Below are 21,111 nucleotides of genomic sequence, written 5' to 3' on the forward strand. Positions count from 1 at the left end.
TCTTTATTTTTAATTCTATATCTACCATTGATTAATGGTAGTTAGTTTTATTTTTTTTTTATCACCTAATCGATTTTATATATTAATGTTCATCTTTACAAATATATTATTATCTCCATATCAAAATTATAATGTATCGACAACAAATTACATACATCAACAACAATAACAACAACGGTACCCAATCCGGCAAAAGTCGGGTACCCAATCCGGCAAAAGCCCGGTTTGGAGAATTTAGGAATGTAGACAGCCTTACACCTACACGACTGCTTCCAGAAGGATCTCTGGCCAAGAAAAGACAAAAAATTGAGAGGGTAAAAAGTTTAGTAACTATACATGTCGGTTGTGTCGTTTGACTACATTACAATTAAAGAAGAATAGCAGACACCGCATAACACACTTTAGCGTAAAATGAACAATACATAGTAAAAAGGGCATTTAAACATATTAAATATAAACCTACAAATGTAATAAACATGTCCATGTGCATACAACCAAGTAGGGATCCAACAATTATGAGTGATATGTGTAAGAACTCCCTTGGATCCCCTCACAGCAAGCTAAAGAAGCAAATAGGGTTGAACAAGACATACATAGAACTATCCTAGATTACATACATAATTCTATATAATTTTTTATTTTAACTTTTTAATTATACGGCCCGGGTTGAACTCGGGTTGATTAGCTAGTATGATAGTATATAATTAAATTAATGATACGTGATATTCATTCCAACTTCTTTCTTATAATTACTTAGCAATCATGGACATCTTTAAAAAGTATTATGGCACCAAATTAGTAAGTGATGGAAAATAAAAGGTTAAGCTATAATAGTCATCTGGCCATATGTCTAACGGCCCAAATAGTAATTAAGTGATACCCCGTGAGCTTATTTCTCGGCCCATATGCTAATAGTAAGTATATATATATCATTGTTATATTAAAAGAAAAAGAACTTTAAAAAGAAAACCCTATACGTAACCTAAGAAGATTCGTGCAAGAGAAGAGGCGGCAAGGTGGTGGTTCGCGCTTGCGTTTTGTCGATCAAGCCATCTGGTTTATCATAACACCCTAAGGTAACGATCAATTCTTGCTGATTTCATGCACTCATTAGAATCGTGAATACATAGGTTTGAATATGTTTTCGCTGGACGATGCCATTAGCCTTGCAAGTCACAAAATAATTAAATATAAATTGAAACCTTTACTTTCATATACAAATATACCTGCACGTGAATTCGAATGGATGGAGTTATAGTTTATGTTTTACAAGGATCTTAAAGAATGTAACAGTAACTTATATCATATTTATATTAAGATGATAATAGACTGAATTAGTAAAGGATGTCCCAGTTTAGCTATATAGTTGTATAAATTGTGTCTCATGTGAGGTCGCTAGTTTATTAACAGATTACACTTCTTCACCTGCGAACTCACTGCTCTGCTTGTAAATATTAATTGTTGTTTTGTTAATAAGTACCAGACTCGCCACTTTGCTTATCCGATAAAGTCACGAACTCGTTGCTGAATCATGTGCAGAAGAGCTTGATGACCGAGTTAAACATGTAGAATTTTAGCATGTAGAACTAACGAACCGAGCGTGCACCAGTAGCAAACCAACTAGCGAGCTTAGAAACTAGTAGTCAATTTGACATGCTCGTTCAACTTAATTAGGAAGTAATTGAACTATGCAAAATATTAAATAGCTAACTCCAGGCAAATTAACTAGCAAATTACATAAAGATACATGTGGTAGTAATTTATCTAATACCTATTTAATATCATTTAATTTTGAATTAATATATAATTATTGCAAGAATTACAAGAAGTGGTACACTAAACATTAATATTTGTTAAAGATATATAAATATGAATTATGACACTAGAGCATTAATAGATATTTGATATCAGTGCTTTTATTTACAAAATTGGTTAGGTGTTCGAAGAAGCAACGAGTTGAGTTGTGTTATTGTCCGAATGGAGGTAAGATAACTTACTTTTGATACCTGGGGACACAACCAAACTTAGTTTTTATAATTACTCTCCCTTTATGAAGTTAACTATCTCATGCTTATATTGGGTATGAGTTATATGCAGGAGGTTTATTGGGGCATTGTTTATGCATGCTTTAGTGGATACGAGTTAATGTTGTATTTTTATTTAATGGAATTTGTTGTTGAGTTGTCTTACTTGTTGAGTACCTGTACACATAGTACACTAGACATTATTAAGTTGTCATGTCACGTACACGTTAAGGGCCCTAATGTTGATGAGTAGAAATTAGTAGTAACCTTAATGGAGAATGTATTAAAGTAGCTAATGTGATAAGTAGAACTGAGTAGAAATATAACGTTGTAAAGTCTCGAGCATTAAGAAGATATTAAGGAGAAAGTGTTAAGCTTAACCCGCATTTTGGTCTATTTAGATCAAGTGTGTTTAAGGAGCTCATTCGGGGGCAACGTATACCGTCCCCGGTGAGGTGAAATTTCCGGAGCAGAGTAGCACCATTAGGAGTGATTGACCCTAAGGAGAATGCGGACTACTCATGGATTGGTTATGCCTTTCCATAACGACGCCGATGGACCCCCGAAAGGTTTACCCATCATGTCGGATGTGAGGTTCCCTGTGAGGTCTTATAACCGCCTACACACAAAACATTTACTGTTGATTTTAAATGGTATAACCTAAGTAGTTAAGGAGTTAAATAATTAAGTAGTCAAGTAGTTAAGGAGCTAAAGAGTTAAGTAGTTATGTTGTTAAGGAGATAAAGTAGCAATTGAGGATTGCTAAGCACATTGTAGGAGTTTATTATCCTATTTGAGTAGTACCTGTTGATATCTATGATTATACCTATATATATGTATGAGATGATTTTGTTGAAATGATTTTAATTGGCAATCTTTTTGTTGTACTAACCTGTTATCTTACTCAGCTTTAAAAGCTCACACTTGTTTTGTGGAAAATGTGTTGTGCCCTCAGGTTAGGCGCTAATGGAGCTAGTTGATTTGCGAGAGATGTGGTAGCTCTTGATGATAAATAAAGATGGCTTAGTTACCCATTTGCTAGTAGAATTAAGTAGATTTATTCATTATGACCGGTTGACATTTCATATTATTGATTGTAGATTTCCTTTTATTATTGTGATGATACGATGCTAGTAACACCATTTAAAGTTGTTTAATAATTCTATTATGGATCATATCTGTTTTGAAAAGTCGTTTCCGCATTTTATTAACGGAGTTATATTTAAAGTTGAATTTTTTTTTTTTTTGGAAATTCACATTTTTATAAAGCAGGGTGTTACAGTTGTCCGATGATAATTTAGCCGATTTTTACACTAAGACCTTTGATCGACCACGTTTTGAGTTTCTAGTCCAGTTAACTGGAATGAGAAACCCTTAGTTTCTATCTCTCAAGAACCATCTTATACTCGGAAAATGCAACACAAAAATAGAATAATGGTTTCAGGGGGGGTCGTTACTACAAGAAAAATGACTATTCAATATGGCATTTAAGTTTACTCATTTGCTATGTTCGATCTCTTATGTAGTAATTGTTCCTTCTAGAACCTTCTTGATATGGAAAATCAGAAAACGTAACACAAAAATATAATAATGGTTTAAGGGGGAGTCGTTACTGCTAGAGAAATGACTACCAAATATGGCATTTAAGTTTACTCATTTTCTATATCTCATCAATTCAGTAGTAATTGCTTCTTCTAAAACCTATTGCATGTATCTGACTAAGCATGTGTATTCTAAAGTTGATTAGAGTACCTTTACTCCTAAAGATTATTGTGATTAACTTTTAAATTTCATGCTAAGTAGGGTATATTGCATATGCCGGACTAAGCATGACTATTCTAAGATTGATTAGAGCAATTTTGATCCTAAAATTACTGTGATTGCTTTTCTAAGTCTTATGCTCCGTAAGGCATATCGCAAGGACAATATTAAGCATGACTATTACAAGATTGGTTAGAGTGATTTTGATCCAAAAGTCACTGTGATTTATTTTGTAACTTTGTGCTCCGTAAGGTTCTTGCTCATAATAAAAGGGTTCTATTGCACGAGAGACAATAATTAAGGTTTTTTGGGGTTCCAGAGGGACTTGACTGTGTTCTTGGTGAACACAAGAAAATGTGCATCATGAAGAGGAAGAATTGTAATGTAAAGGTATGAATTTAAGTGTGTTTGGTACACCTTAAATTAGGTCTTGTTTAAAAATTGCACGAAAAGTTAAGTTTTGATACTTAAGGTTTCGGTCAAAATAGGTCAAACGGAATCATTTAATTGATGTATTTGACAGATATTTTAATTTGCAATTTATCGTGAATAATTGAATTGAATATGCTTATTATATGAAATAACTTGATTAGTGCTTAGATTCTAATCTTAAGTGTTAAAATCTATTGTTTGTTATCAGTTAAATATGTTTAAGCATTTTCGGAATTCGATTATTTACTATTGAGGTGAATGCATTAATTGCATAGATCTCATGAATTCGATGATGTGGTTGTAGTTTTATTTATCTTATTTAGATGTGTGTCAACTGACAGGATAAAATATCTCCAAAGTGTATGAAAATTGAGTCTATCCAGTCCGGAATGGAGAAACCTCAAGGTTATAAAGGAAGTTGAGTACACTTACACATCAACAACTCAGCTAAATTCAAACGGAGACAAAAATAATGACGGAAAGATTGTTGGAGGGTGCTCAATCTTGTATCATTCTTTTTTGTTATATTTGAATTTAGTTTACAGCATTGTGTGTGTCCAATGGTTGTTATTGTCAAACAATTATAGAATCATATAAGATACTTTATTAACTAATGACATAATGGGTCTTAATGTAGTATATATTTTATTTGTATAATGGTTTGAGTAGTGACATTTATCAAGAATTTCTTTATCGATAAAAATACGGATAATTAAAAAGTGGTTTGTATCTGTTTTATTGTGTTCTCTAAAGAATTCTTTGCGTTAATCATATCGGGTTTGTGAGTTTTAAAAGTGTTAATCAAGTTTGTTAAAGTTGGCTTTGTGTAACTCAAGGTTCCTTGAATCGAAAAATAGGTCAAGTTTAATATGCAAAGTGTACCAAGTGGACTAATATGCGTGTTTTGAGCAAAATGGGCTACAAAATGCATATTGTAAGTCAAGTGGGATTAACTTTGCGTGTTTTACAATTGGTTGATTTGCGTGTTGTGCTAAATGGGCTTACATTTGCGCGTTTCATGCTTTGGGCCTATTTGCGTGTTCTGCCAAGTGGGCCGAATATGCGTGTTCTAGTGTCAATAGGGTTTGCGTGTTGTTTTGGGTATAAATAGAAAAAGAATACGCATTTAATGATAATTTTAAATCATTTGCGTGTTTCTTAGAAAAGCCCTTTCCATTTGCACGTTCCCTGACTTAGCACTGTTCACAATCTCGATTCATATAGCTTAATATATACGTGTTTTTGACACAAGAAACACTATCTATAACACTTTCTGAACAAAGGTATATGATTAACAACGTTTCTAAGTCCATATTTGATGTTTAAAATGGCCAAATATTAAGGGTTTTAATTTCGGGTATAAAATCATTAAATGGGTCTATAAACACGAAATGGATAAGGAAATGGAACGTAAAAACATATAAATCGGGCATATAGGAATCTATTAGTACCAATTTCATGAGTTTTGAAGTTCAAAATTACTGGATGAAATTTGTGGGTTGAAGTTTCTGGTTTTGCGTGTTCTTGGTGAATATGCGTGTTCTTGATGAACATTACGTGTTCTCATAGACAGATCCTTCCCAATTAAATTTTCCAGTTTTTGCATGTTTGTGATGACGTCATCACAAGAAACACGCATTTGACTTGTCAATGCCCTTTGCGAGTTCTTATTGCCAAGCACACCCATTTCCGCGTTTGTCACCATTTGCGTGTTTTCATGACTTATAAAATTTTATGATAATAAATTTTTTATTAAGTAAAATATGAAACACCACTCGCATTGATTTGTCAAACCCAACACATATGTGTGTAGTGTCACCATATGTGTGTGCATAAGGAAATTGTCGATTCTAAGACTTATAAAAAATTTCAAAACCGGAAAATTTTTAATTGGTCAAATTAGAAAGGACATTTGCCTTATGTTGTCGTTTATTAAAACTTAATCATGTTTTAAAAGATTTTGAGAAAAATGGTCTCATTTCTTGTGAAAACCATAAAAGTTATAATTTCGACGTGTTTTTTGATAAACTATATAATATTTTAGAAAAATATGTAAACAAATGGTTTCTATTTCACGGAGAATAAAATAGTTCTATCATTCAACTTATATGTCATTGCTTAAAGTTAATAACACTTTCGGAGCCGATGAAACTAAGAGTTTCAAGGGATTAGAAAGTGATTAAGGACTTTTAACATTGATTTTGTTCGTAAAAGATTAAAGTTGATAACCTTTTCAGAGCCGATGAAACTAAAGAGTTTTAGGGGCTTATAAATTGGTTAAGAACTTTAAAATTTGACAGTGGTTGTCAATAATTAAAATTGATAACATTTTGGGAGCCGATAAAACTATAAGTATCAGGGAATTAGAAAATGATTAAGAATTTTAATTTTGACATTGATTGTCGATAGTTAAGGTTAATAACATTCTCAGAGCCTATAGAACTAAGAGTTCTAGGGGTTTAGAAAATGTTTTAGAACCTTAAAGATTGACATTATAGGTCGATATGTAACACCCGTCATTTTAAAATCTGGATTTTCAAAAGCTTTTGCCTAACAACGCTTAGAAATGTGGAAAACTGAATCCTTAAAACATAACTAACCTTTAATGGATATTTCATTCATAAAAGTGGTGTTACAACATTCATATCATTAAAATAGTATAAGATAATCCAGATTTGGCACCAACATAAATACCAACATAATCAATACATAAGTCATATTAAAAGTAGCCAATCATCATAAGGCTAACATAAATAACTAAGCGGGAAAACTAAATGTCTTCTTTATAGCAACTACCCGCCTCACCAAGTTAAGTGTTTCACTAGCTCAACCTGCTTAACCTGCGGGAACAACGCTTTTCAAAAGAGCAAGTGTTAGCTTTTAAAGTTAAGTAAGATAACACGAGTTCATGAAAACATTGCCAATTCATTATATATTAACAAAAACATTTCATATTGTTAATATCACATATTCGTCATAGCACATTAAGATCACCACATTATTATGGTATCCATCACATTATACATTAGCAAGATTATATCATCAACATTAAAGCAACATACATAAGTTAACACATTAGGAATTCATCGTAGTCCTAAATGTGCCTATCATCATAAAGCTTTACTTTTCATCTTTCTTATTTTCTTTATTTCTTTACTTTTCTTTTGCCTAGACGTAGGCTATGTGACATAAGCCACACATACTTAGGGATGTGGGGTTGTGTGTAGGCGGCCATAAGACTTTACATGGGGTCTTACAACCGACTTGATGGTTAGACCTTACGGTGGTCCATCGTCGTCGTTAAGGAAAGACAATGTCTATCTAACTGAGTATACCGTTTGCACTTTGCGCGTGTAGTGGTTAGTTACTCCACCCGGATACACTCAAACATAATCATGCCACGGGGAGGTATCTAGATTCCCACACCACGTGTCCACGTACACACTAGCTCCGAAGAACTAGCATGGGTTAAGCTTAACACAACTTTACTTATGCTCGAGACTTCTTTATTATATTAGCTTGGGCTACACTTTCACCTAAACCAATCACATATATCTTTCTTTACTTTATATTTGCTTAGGCTACACTTTCACCTAGACTAATCACATACATCTTTCTGTACTTTAGGGCCCTTAATTGTGCACGTGTCATGGAAAACCTATAGAAGTCTAGTGACTAGGTGTTTAAACCATGCAACTAATCATATGACATACATACATCATCATATCGTCATCACATATTAGCATCGCATCGTCATATCATTTTATATTCATATCAACGTATCATTCAAAACATCATATCGTTATTTTATAAAATCATCATATCGTGATATCATATAACATAATATCGTCATGTCATATTAGCATCATATCTTCTTAACTTGATAGCAACATATCGTCATATCATTTCATTATCAAAACATCATAGCATTCCGTCATCATATCGTCAATTGCTTTATAGCATCATATCTTTATATTAACATAACATCTTATCGTATTAACATCATGTCATCTTAAATTTGCATCATAAACATTTTATCTTATCACATACTTTATTCCATCATATCATCATAACATAACATATACATATTTCATTTCATCATAGCATGCTTAAGCTTACCGTTCATTATCAATGGTAATCATAATATACCCCATAGTAACATCCCATTCATTCCCGAATACATACAAGCATATAAACATTCATTTGGGGAAGTTAACTTATGAAAACTATGTTTTGTTGTCCCTTGTGTGGTAAAAAATGTTATCTTACCTCAATGGAGTACTCAACAATCACAAATGTGTTTACCGTGCTTGACAAGTGTTCCCACAACCTATGATACAAGAAGGATGGAAATATAAGTCAACTAGATACTTAAAGGCGCTTAGAACCCTTCTCCTGGTTGGTATCGCCGAGCCCATGGGTGGTCTCGTTGATATCAATTTCCAGACTCACACCCCTCACTTGCAGGAGACGTTTCGACCTCAAGGCGACCAAATGAGTTCTTATGAAATGTAGGGCATGCAAAGACATTTCTAGAAATATAAAGTTTGACTCTTGAAGATCTCTAATGAATGATGTATGACGTTTACAAGATCGGTCGGCAGAAATCGTCCGAAATTTGACCACTTTTGGAAATCGACATTTTTCGGCTATTTATGGGGCAAAATCACCAGAAACATTGTTCATATCGATTCAAGAGAACACATAGACCTTTTCAAAGGTATAAGATTCATCTCCTAACTTGCTTAAGTGAAACAGATATGATTTTTTCAATATTACTAAATTTTCATATCTAGTAAACCCTTAGTTTTGTAATCAATTTCGACCATCACACATCTACCATGAACTCTACAGTTCCTATACACTCTAATACATCTTAACGACATTATTCATCATTAAAGTTTGCATCTTGGTACAATATATCATCTCTATTAACGATTTAACTCATGAAAACGTCGTTTTTAACCGAAAACATCAACTTTTATCCATCCCAACCCTCACGGTCGAATTTACAGAGATAAAACCTACTTTAAAACTTAATCAACATTATATTACTGACATTTTACCTGTAGGGATGATTAATGGATCGACAAGCTAGCAAAATCCCTTCTGAAATCACCCGAAATCAACTAGATCTTGAAGTTTAACCTAGGTTTCGTGTGAAATACTTTTCTAGGCCCTTTGATCTAATTTTTATGTCCTATGGTCGACCTCCATACCCTTTACATACTAAAATAACTTTTAAAATTTTACATCTAGGCCCTCGCACTTCGTGACAACTCGTTTCGGCCGTAAACGACTCTTTTAAAGCCTATGGGAACAATTATCGACCATTTTATCTTATCGGGAGCATTAATTGAGTTCATTAATCATTATCAACTTTAATTTCATTACTTTAAATAGTTTTAACAGATATCTCACGTAAATCATTTAATTCACGTAAGCACATATAAAACACATAGTAACTAACGGTCGTTAACGGTATGTTAACGGTCAACGTAAAAAAGTGTTAGGTCCAGTTTAAGCTAAACTGGAGCTCTCCAGCGACATCTGGAGAGCATGCAGAATTGTCCGAAATATTAGAAGTCCAGTTGCATTGTACAGGTTTAGCAACTGATGACTTCCTCCAGTTGAGATCTGAAGACTAGAATCTGAAGACCTTCCAGTTGAAGTCAAAGACAACAAATGGAAGACAGAGATTGACAATGACAGCGAAGCCCAGTTGACAATCTACCAGATCAATCAACTGGAGAATCCTCCAGTGTAAATGCTCTTACAAAGCTTTACACTGATTACGAGGAGGAGCTTTTTTACTCTACATCCTTTTAACCGGACAATGATATTGTTCCTGGATAAAGATGCAAAGGTGTAGAGTGGTTGAATAAAGTAACCTTTTGTCTTACTTTATTTAGCACACACAAAGGATTATTTAAACAATACTTTTGTGTGCTGTCAACCATATTTGTACGTCGAAGTTAAGATCCCCATGCACAATCTTCGACTATAAATAGAGGTCTTTGCACGAGCATTTTGAACAACTTTGCAAATACATATATTTTGCAATATTGGTGAACTTGTGCAATATTCTCTCAATCGTAAAAAGGAACATTTTACAACTTTAAGTGTTTCGATTGTTAAGGAGAATTTCCGAGTTTAGATCAATTGTAATTCATGGGTTGTTAGGATATTTACATTCATGTATTATCTTGGTTCCGCAACAACCTTGTATTTTATTTAAACAATCAATAAATAAAATACACTTGAAAATTACATATTGTCTCACCAATTTATATACTTGACATTTATATTATTGCATTGTATTAATTTACGTGTTCTGTCACCTTAATACATTTACTCCAGTTAACTTGGTACACAATTAATCTAAACTGGTCATATCCAGATTGATTGATTGTGTTGCAAAGTTCACTCACCATTGACATAGAGATGTCTTCAGCACCCATCTAGTAATAGTTGGGACATACAAGTGGTATCAGAGCAGGCAGGTTGAATTGTTTCAATTCTATAACCTAGGTCTGCTTCGATGGCTGCTGAAGGTGAGAATGGTTCTGGTCCAAATGAATCTAATCCTAATATTGCTACTCCTTTAAATACTAACCCTCCTCCTCCTCCTCCTACTCCTGGAGCTAACCACGTTCATGTACATTACTCCAACTCTCCTGTTCCCAAATTCGATGGAAATGGTGAGACTTTTGGTACATGGAAGGCTAGAATGCTCTTGCATTTTGGTGGGATAGAGAGGTATATGTTGAAAATCCTTAAGGATGGACCATATATACCCATGTCCAGTGGTGTTAGCCCTCTTCTCGACCCTACTGGGAGAAGAGGCACCAGGGAAAAATCTGAGGAACATTGGTCAGATGAGGATCGCAGATTGGTTGATCTTGATACCAAACTGAAAAACATGATCCTTTCTGCTATACCTGAGGAACTGATTCCTACCCTTGTGTTATTTCCTAGTGCAAAATCTATGTGGGATGAATTAGTTCTCCAGTTTGAAGGAGGAAATGACACCATTGTCACTAGAAAGGTTGCATTTAACAAGAAGTATGAATCCTTCTTTGCTCTTCCCAATGAAAGTTTAACTGGTACTTATACCAGATTTACTGGCCTAACTAATCAACTTAGAGGCTTGGGAGTGGAGAAGGATAAGGATATTCTTCTTGAAAAATTCTGTGATGTTTTGCCATCCAAATGGGTACACATGGTTCTTGTCTTAAGACAAGGAAAGACCTTGCATAGCCATACTCTTGCTTCCCTTTATGGACCCTTCAGATTCACTGAAGATAACGATGCTGCAAGATTATTGGCTGAGCAAGATACTCTAAACCATGCTCAGAGTTCCAAGGCTGCCAACTTTTCTGGGCAACCTTGTGCTGCTTTAATGTCTACTGAGAATGTCCAGTCACATTCTATGAAGGAAATGTTAAACCACTTACTGAACTCTGGCCTAACCACAAATCTCAGTGATGGTTGTGAGGAAACTGACGATGATGATCTGGTAGCCATGATTGCTAAAACCTTCAATAGGTTTAAGCATAAATCTAATCGATTTAATGGGTCCAATATTACTTCCAGTTCAATTTCTATGGATAAGGCTAATCTTACCTGCTACAAATGTGGTAAGAAAGGCCATTTCATGAAGGAATGCAGATCTAGTCAGATGAACAACCAAACTGGTACCATTGTCCCAAACTTTGTTAAAACTGATGAATATAAGGCCAAATATAAGAAACTTAAGGCCTAGATTGCTCTCATGTCACTTGAACAAGAAAAGGAGAAAGAAAAGAACAAGTGCATGATGGCTCAAACTGAAGGAAAATGGGAACTCTCTGATGATTCATCTGATGATGAAGAAGAGATTAGAGATGTGTGTTTCATGGCATTGGAGAATCAACAACCAGTGGTGAAAGATGATGTTGTGTCAGGAAGATGGGTTGACATCATTTTAGAAAAGGTAAGGGATTATGATGTCGAGATAGATTCAGAATTGAAACTGGATATTGCTGAATCATTGAATGATGAGTTGTTATTTGTTGAAACCATGAGAATTGACTGTGAAAGATACTTAGAAACAGTTTTGGTTGAATTTAACAACATGAAAGGTCAAATAAATGATTTGCAAAGTGTCCAGTTGGCTCTTAAAGAGTCAGATTTGAAAAATGAGGCATTGGAAAGAGATAACCAAAAACTAAAATTTGATCTTGAAAAGGAACACATGGTTATCAATTCTTGGGTACAAGCATCTGGTAAAAATTATGACGCTTTTTCTAAAACCATTGATGCTTAAAAAACTGCCTGGAAATCTGGTGATCTTCAGATGGCAGCTGTTTTACCCACAATTCACCAATTGCCAGAATCTGTTAGAGTTGAAACTCCTTATGATTCCTCTGACACTGTCAAATCTGAATCCACTAAGACCAACCCTGTTGAGGTCAAAACTGGAGCCAAGAAGGCTAAAGCTCCAGTTAAAAAGGAATCTGGTGACAATCCTTTACCTCACAAGTCACATGAGTCCTCAACTCAAAAGACTAAAACCCCCGCTGAGCCCAAGTCCACAGGCCAGCAGCCTGATGAAAAAAACATTTTGTTAAAAATGGAGAGTCAACTCCAAAGTTTGTCAAGGCAGGTACAAAGTTTTACTGCCAGAATTAAAAATTTGGAAGGAGCTGCATCTTCTTCAGTTGAGAAACAAAATGTCAAAACTCCTCCTCAAAAAAAAAAAAGATAAAACAATTTGCTCAGAAAGGAGCACACATTGAAAAGAAAAAGGAGGTTAATGTTCCACTAAAACCAATTGTTTTTACTCCAAAAGCTGGAGAGAACCCTCCAGTTTCTTCATCCAGTTCTACACCAAGTCAAGCTCCTGGGACTTCTCAGTAGAAGTCCAGTGGACCCATCAAGAAAAGATGGGTTCACAAAAATAACTAATCACTTACTTGGGTGTGCAGGGGGATCAAAACAACAGTATTTGGTATCTGGACAGCGCAGCTGGCCGGACTATGACCGGATGTAAGCCCCTGCTGGAAGAGTTCACTGTCTGCGATGGACCAGCAGTGACATTTGGTAATGATGGAAGTGGGAAAACTGAAGGATATGGTGTTATTGACAATGGGCAGATCCAGTTCACAAAAGTTGCGTTTGTCAAGGGTTTGAAATATAACCTGATAAGTGTCAGTCAACTTTGTGATGATGGATATAGGGTACTGTTCGACATTGCTCAAGGCACTGTTTTTAACAAGGATTGGAAGGTAGTCATGATTGCATCAAGAAAAGGGAATGTGTACATCATGGATATGGAGCCTGCTCCAACAGAGCATTGTTTCTATGTCAAGGCTGATGAGGACACCAACTGGCTGTGGCATAAACGGTTATCCCACCTTAATTTCAAAAATATTAAGAAGTTGTCAAAGAAGCAACTGGTTGATGGGATACCTTTGTTTTCCTTTAAAAAGGAGAAGCCATGTCCAGGGTGTGAAATGGGCAAAAAGAAAAGAGCCAGTTTCAAGACCAGGCAAAATTTCAGTATCACTGAACCTCTTCACATGCTTCATATGGATCTCTTTGGTCCAGTGAATGTTCAAACTAAAGTTGGTAAGAGATACACTTTAGTTGTTGTTGATGCATGTTGATGTGACAACAGCAACTTAGATTTGATATGTCGTTTAGATTGAGACATTATGTTAATTTATGTCGTATCTATATATGTAATTGATAGATTATAGACTTTATGTTTTGGTAATGATCGATTACATGTTTTGGTGTTATATATATGTGTGTTATGTATCATGTTTGTTGTGTGATATACAAGTACAAACATAATATGTGTTAGGATTCCTTAAGATGAAATACTTAGGAATATAACTAAGTCTTGTATCTAACGAAGATAAAGTATATCTTCGTTAGAGGCAAACGAAGATAAACTTCGTTTGGTACAAACGAAGATTAACTTCGTTACATGGGCTGGGCAGCTAAGTTCGTAAGAACAAAGCCTAGCAAGCCCAGTTTGACTCTAAACATATATATACGAATGAATACTCTAAAATAAGTGATCACGTTCGACATACAAGTACACCAGACACCTAAGTTCGTTCTATATCTTATAGAAACGAAGATAGCATAATACGGCTGATTATTTACTTGATAATTAGCGATATACCAGTTTACTAATCAAACTAGTTATCTCGTGAGGATTCCGCACTCACGACATATTCATAGACGATCTCGAGAGCGATCTATAGCTATCGAGGGACTCACAAGTGGTATCAGATCACAAGGGACTCACAACCTTTGCTGTTTCTATGTGTGCTAGATATCAGGCTAATCCGAAAGTGTCTCACTTGAAAGCTGCAAAAAGAATCCTTCGTTATGTGAAAGCCAAGCCTCGTCTAGGTCTTTGGTATCCCATGTATGGTTCTTTTGACTTTTTAGCTTATACTGATTCGGATTATGGTGGTGACAACTCGGATAGGAAATCAACGTCAGGTGGATGTCAGCTTTTAGGGGGGAGAATTGTATCGTGGCAGTGCAAAAAGCAGACATCTGTTGCACAGTCATCCTGTGAAGCAGAGTACATTGCTGCTGGATATTGCTGTTCTCAGGTGCTTTGGATACAGCAACAACTGCGCGATTATGGTATGAATATCTCTAATACTCCTATTTGTATTGATAATAAGTCTGCCATAGATATTACCAAGAATCCGAAAAACTTTAAAGTCACCAAGCACATAGATATAAAGTATCATTTCATACGTGACTATTTTGAGAAAAAGCTTATTCATTTAGAAAAGGTTATTACTGATGATAATCTTGCTGATATATACACTAAAGCTTTTGATGGACCTCGTCTTGAGTTGTTATTTCAACTCAATGGTATGAAGAATGCCGAGTAGTTTCTCTCAAAGAACTTAAATGTATTTTTCGTGTCTTTGTAGTATAAGTTGTACATAGATAGTGTCATAAAAATACAAAAAGAGTTGTCTTAGTATAAGTTTGTATATATCTAGTGTCAAGAAAAATTCAAAAACGTTGAAAAATCGAAAATCCAAAAAATATGAATAAAGTAATGTTACTGCGCTAAATGAGTAGAAGTGACGATACTTTAGCTTTTAAGCCTGCTTAATCGTAATATAACTGCTTAGTTCAGTGATTACAATTTGGGATATATCGGTAGACACAAAGTACCAAGGTTTCCTTCAATCTGAACTTAAATTATATAATGTTCTTGTGGGAAACATATTCAGATATATGGCTGAGATTGCTTGCTTTTCAGTAATGAATTGATCTAGTCCTTAAATTTTGTGAAAGATCTAGCATTACTATAAGATTTGTTCAATGAATAGGCACGAACCTCTACCAATCATGAACATAAAAGTAAATATGATATTGTTATGCAAATCAATTATATGCAAATTAAGGGGCTAATGTGGTCTTTGAGATTCGGACAAGTATGTCCTCGGGGTATCTTTGTATACCTAGCCTACCTAAAGCTTCCAACTTGGGATAGGTTGTCAGAAAGTTCGCTACATGGATCTCATAGAAAATCACGGGTTCCTTATAAATCATGAAATGCAGAAGCATATATGTGAAATCACAAAGTAATTCAATTCAGTTATCCACAAAGTGTCTCATGATTGGTTAAGGATGTTCTTGAATATATTGAATATTTTTTATCTTAGTGCTTGTATCGATTACGAAAGTATATCTGAATGTGGGTTACATAAGTTCGCAAACTATTCAAATGGCATATTAGGCTACTCGGGTTACATGGTGACTGTCCTTGGCCAGGGTATGTCGAAAGTGTCATAACTCAATGGAAACTGGATGTACCGAGTGTTTAAGAGGACAAACATACCGGTAATCGCTGTTGGGTCACGGTTCAGAACTTATAATAAGAGAATTATTTCTCACTCGCAGGCTTATGTAACATGCTATACTGATCTAATCAGCAGTAATCATGCTTAATGTGAATAATGTATAAAGTCTAGTTAATTAGAATTTAGATTAGTTTATTATTCTGCAATTTTTATTCTGTGTTATTTTTCTTTTTAATTGAGTCAAAATAGTATTTTTATAAGTTCTTATTGCACGAGAGATCCTATTCAAATTCTGAGTATATTTTTGCTGAATTCCTTCATGTGAATTTTTAATGAGGTTGTGTAGACTGTTCACAAAGAAGATTTTCTAATATATACATTAATTTGTTTAAAGTTTAGAAAAAGATCTTTTCAAGTGTAATGTGAAATGTCAAAGTCATTTGAAATCTCATGATTTTCACTTGTCACCAAATTATTAATCGGTTTGTTTAAATTTGTGTGGTGACATTTTAGGGTTTGACAAGAAATGACCTCCCTTGATCTTTTGTTAGATTTTTAGTTATTTCATATTTGTTAACCCTGATTGAGTATGATTGTAACTTGAATTTTCTGCATTATACTGTTTTGTTCTCAATGCGTTGATGAGTTCTGTGGTAAGTGTGCAGTGTTCAGGTTAAGAAGATAACGTTGGAATGCTGACTTCTGTTACTGCATTGTTATTTACATGGATGATATCATTACGATAAGATCCTTGGTGTGTAGTGATAATATGTGTGATGCAGATTAGAGCATGTGAAGGATGAATACATGAACTGGTTTTTGGAATGGTTATTTATTTATGATTCATGTATTTAATGAAAATAATCAAATTTGATATTAGTTTCCTTTGAATTTCATGCTGTGATTTATGACATACTTTTGGAAACTTTACTAAGTTCTTCGGTGAATTTTTGTTGGATAGTTCATTATTTGTTAAGTTTTGTAGACGGCATCTAGTATGGGACTTAACTGTTTCAAGATGGTTTGCTGTCATGCATATCTATGATCCAAGGAAGTTCTCGGTGTCATAATCATATTGGTAATCGGGTTCATATTTAAATTGATTATTTTCAGGATAGCGTTTAAACCATGGGTTTTCATTTAAGATTATAATGTTCGGTTATCTACTTACATTATGATTATGAATTTGGGTGCTAAGCACGTTTTTTTTAGTACACGGCATGAACAGGTTGCTATCTAACGAGTTTTTGCTATGTACAGATTGTGATAAAGGGTTGTGTTTTGGAAGATTGCTTGGATGCAACTCTGAAATTTTTGCTGAACTACGGAATATTTCAGATTTGTTCTTACGAAGATAACTGCTATCTTCGTTCGACACACCTTTGTTCGAACGAAGTTTATCTTCGTTTGGCTAACTTCGTTTGTGAAGTTATGCCTGACCCATAGTTGGCCCATTGTTAGTTCCATATATAAAGGGGTTTTTCTTCGTTATTTCTTTATCAAACGAAAAATACTCTCATTTTCGAGCCAAACCCTAAAACACAAACTTTTTTCTTTTCTCTCACTTTAATTCGTTTTCTTGATTCATTGTCCAAACTGAGATCTAAGTAAGTTTTTAATGTTCTTTTCATTCACGAATATGATTTAGGTTTCCATGTATCTTCGATTTGATTTGTGTTGATTACGTTTATAAAATTCTTGTAATCATTCACCTGGTTTGATCAAACGAATTTAGACTTGTGAAAACGAATTTAGATGTGTGCACATGGACTTAGATTTTGAATTGAACGAATTTAACTTGGGTAGAAACGAAGATACTTTTATGCCTTACGAACTTAGACCCAAGTTGATGAGGAACGAATTTAGCTTAACACCCTTAGGTTTATTCAAACGAACTTAGACTTCGTTTATAGGCTACGAACTTAGAAGATAAGTTTTATAACTTACGAACTTGCATGTACAGTTTAGTCTTAACGAACTTAAACTTCGTTAGGTGTTAATTTAGGTTTAATTCTTACGAACTAAAGACCTATTTTCGTTTAGTTATTGCTTACGAATTTAGCTTCTATCTTCGTTCTGTCTACTTAACGAATTTATTGGTTATCTTCGTTCAGACTTATTTTGCGAAATTAAGATTTAGGGTTTTTCAGATAAGGGTTTTTTTTTTTTTTTTTTTTCAAATTAGGGTTTTTCAATTCTGCAATCCATTTATCGTGATTATTTATATTTGTTTCGATATTGTGATTTGTTTTGCAGAAATGGCTCTCGCTCCTCGTCAATTTGTGAAAAAGCACAATCTTGCACTGAACCTAGATCCAGATCAGCATAATTGCGAACATTTTCATGAAATGTTCAACTACATTGCTCGCTCGCGATTATCTTTTGCTTTTTGTGATTCGCCGAGACTGATTAAGCAGTATATTGATTCTTTCTGGTCCACTGCTCATGAAGTCATGGTTGATGGCCAAGGTTTTGTACGAGCAACTGTTGAAGGCACAACTTTTGATTTCAATGCTGAGTCGCTCCGCACTATTTTGCATCTAGGAGCAGAACCAAACGTAGAAGAAGAGGAAGATGTTGAAATGACTTACGAGTTTGAACTCCTTCTTCGCTGCTTTCAGAGAATGGGATTTGTTGGCCAGGTCAAACTTCCTTTTGACAAGAGTGGTTTTCAGGGAAGATGGAGGTATCTGGCGTATGCATTGCTCGTCTGTTTGAGCAATCGCAAGGCTGGCTTTGATCAACTATCTGCACAGATTGCGTCGCAGATGGTTGCTTTGGTATATAATCGCCCTTATCCTTTCTCCGATATTTTTATCAAGAGTTTGTTGATCAGATTAATGCTAGGGGGAGAAAGCGATTTCTTCTATATCCTCGATTTGTGATGGCTATAGTTAGACATTTTTGTCCAGACTTAGAATATGACCAAGGTCCTCGCTACGTTCTTCATGCTTGGCCTTCGCGTCTTTTTGCTGATCTTGAGGCAATACGAGTAATGTGGCTGGTCCCCATGATCCACCACTTTTTGGTCACCTGATTAATCCAAACTATCAATCTCGTCTTGAGAATGATATGTTTGTGGATGCTGCTGATGACGATTCTGATTCTGGTTCTTCTACGAGTTCTGTTGATGGTGTTGAGAGTTCTGGGGATGAGTCTGCTAGTTCTGATGTTGGAAATGATGATGATGATGTTGCTAGTTCCGACGGTTCTGCTGCTACAACTGAGACAGACACAGATGATCTTAAATTCGTTTGAATGAGAGAACGAAGATAGGATTAACTTCGTTTGCAGGAGGAACGAAGATAGAATTATCTTGTTTGAAGGAAAGAACGAAGATAAAGCTAAAACGTTGGAAGAACTCGAAACGAAGATGAGGTTAAGTTCGTTTGCTAAATTCGTTTGAGAAAACGAAGTTAGCGACAGTAAGGGTGTCGGGAGGTTGATTTTCAGAGAAAAGAATAAAAAAAAACGATCTCGAACCTTCGATAAGAAATCGATTGGCTCTGATACCACTTGTGAGTCCCTCGATAGCTATAGATCGCTCTCGAGATCGTCTATGATTATGTCGTGAGTGCGGAATCCTCACGAGATAACTAGTTTGATTAGTAAACTGGTATATCGCTAATTATCAAGTAAATAATCAGCCGTATTGTGCTATCTTCGTTTCTATAAGCTATAGAACGAACTTAGGTGTCTGGAGTACTTGTATGTCGAACGTATATATATCTTAGGTATTCGTTCGTATATATATGTTTCAGGTCGAACTGGGCTTGCTGGGCTTTGTTCTTACGAACTTAGCTGCCAGCCCATCTAACGAAGTTAATCTTCGTTTGTACCAAACGAAGTTTATCTTCGTTTGCCTCTAACGAAGATATACCTTATCTTCGTTAGATGTAATACTTGGTTATATTCCTAAGTGTTTCATCTTAAGGAATCCTAACACATATTATGCTTGTACTTGTATATCACACAACAACATCATACAACACATATATATATATATATATATACAACTCCAAAACATGTAATCGATCATTACCAAAACATAAAGTCCATAATCTATCAATTACATATATAGATACGACATAAATTAACATAATGTCTCTATCTAAACAACATATTAAATCTAAGTTGCTGTTGTCACATCAACGTGCATCAACAAACTCCCCCTTGACAACAGCACCTTCGATTTCTTAGTCTTCAAAATCTGATCATTCATCAAACAACAATCTTTTGCTATTTGCATGAATATCTTCATGTAAGCAGAGCTGAAGTATCTTACGATATCTACTTTCTTCATGCTTCCAAAATGGCAAAAACGAGCACTCCGTATCGTATAACTTCCTCAGATCATTTCTTGAGAAGTTCACCAGCTGCATCGGATCATAAACTCTTCTCAACAAAATCTGCTTCTTTGAATCTGCATACATTTTCGCTTCACCAGAATTTCGATCAATTTCCCAATTATCCATCTTGTCCAAGACATCTTGTGCCCATTTCTTGGCAGGAACCTTGATCATGCATTTAATATCATGTTGAACAAACTCAACTGTTTTATCTGGTTTAACCACTCTTTTCTTCGATCTTGGCTCAATCTTAAATTGTGGTTTATCAGAATCTTTCATGTTCTTCCATAACCAAAAATCTTTTCTAAGATTCTTACCAACAACGTCAGCTAAGCCATCATCACTTGGATTGATAATCCAGTTATTTCCAAGCTCATGTAAATCTTCTTCACACAAACTTCTGAAATGTCTCTCACACCATGCTAAGTTCTGACAACCTTCTGGTCTTTTAAGCACAAACAACTTCAATTCATCATCATAAAACCAACTCCAGATGATTGTCTTGTACTTTGCAGCATCTTTATCTGAGATATGAGTCCAATACAAATTCGTTTTCCACGTTTCCCTATGTACTATCCAATCATTTACTCTTTTCTCGGGAACACGTCGATCAACAATATGTAATGAATCATCATCTCTGAGAGAAACTGGAAAATCATTTGAATTGAATGGTCTTGTCACATTAATCTCATATTCAGATGGAATCGACAC

The 21,111-nt window shown here is 34.9% G+C and overlaps 1 long non-coding RNA gene across 1 annotated transcript; it reads left to right on the top strand.

Annotated features, from left to right (window-relative positions):
- Positions 1-976: 976 nt before the first annotated feature.
- On the top strand, positions 977-3,157 carry LOC122609856. The gene is made up of 3 exons (XR_006325406.1): positions 977-1,076; positions 1,937-1,983; positions 2,980-3,157. It is a non-coding gene; the product is annotated as an uncharacterized LOC122609856 (long non-coding RNA).
- The last annotated feature ends 17,954 nt before the right edge of the window (positions 3,158-21,111 follow it).

This window comes from Erigeron canadensis, chromosome 8, assembly GCF_010389155.1.
Source record: "Erigeron canadensis isolate Cc75 chromosome 8, C_canadensis_v1, whole genome shotgun sequence".
NCBI classification, from domain to species: Eukaryota; Viridiplantae; Streptophyta; class Magnoliopsida; order Asterales; family Asteraceae; genus Erigeron; species Erigeron canadensis.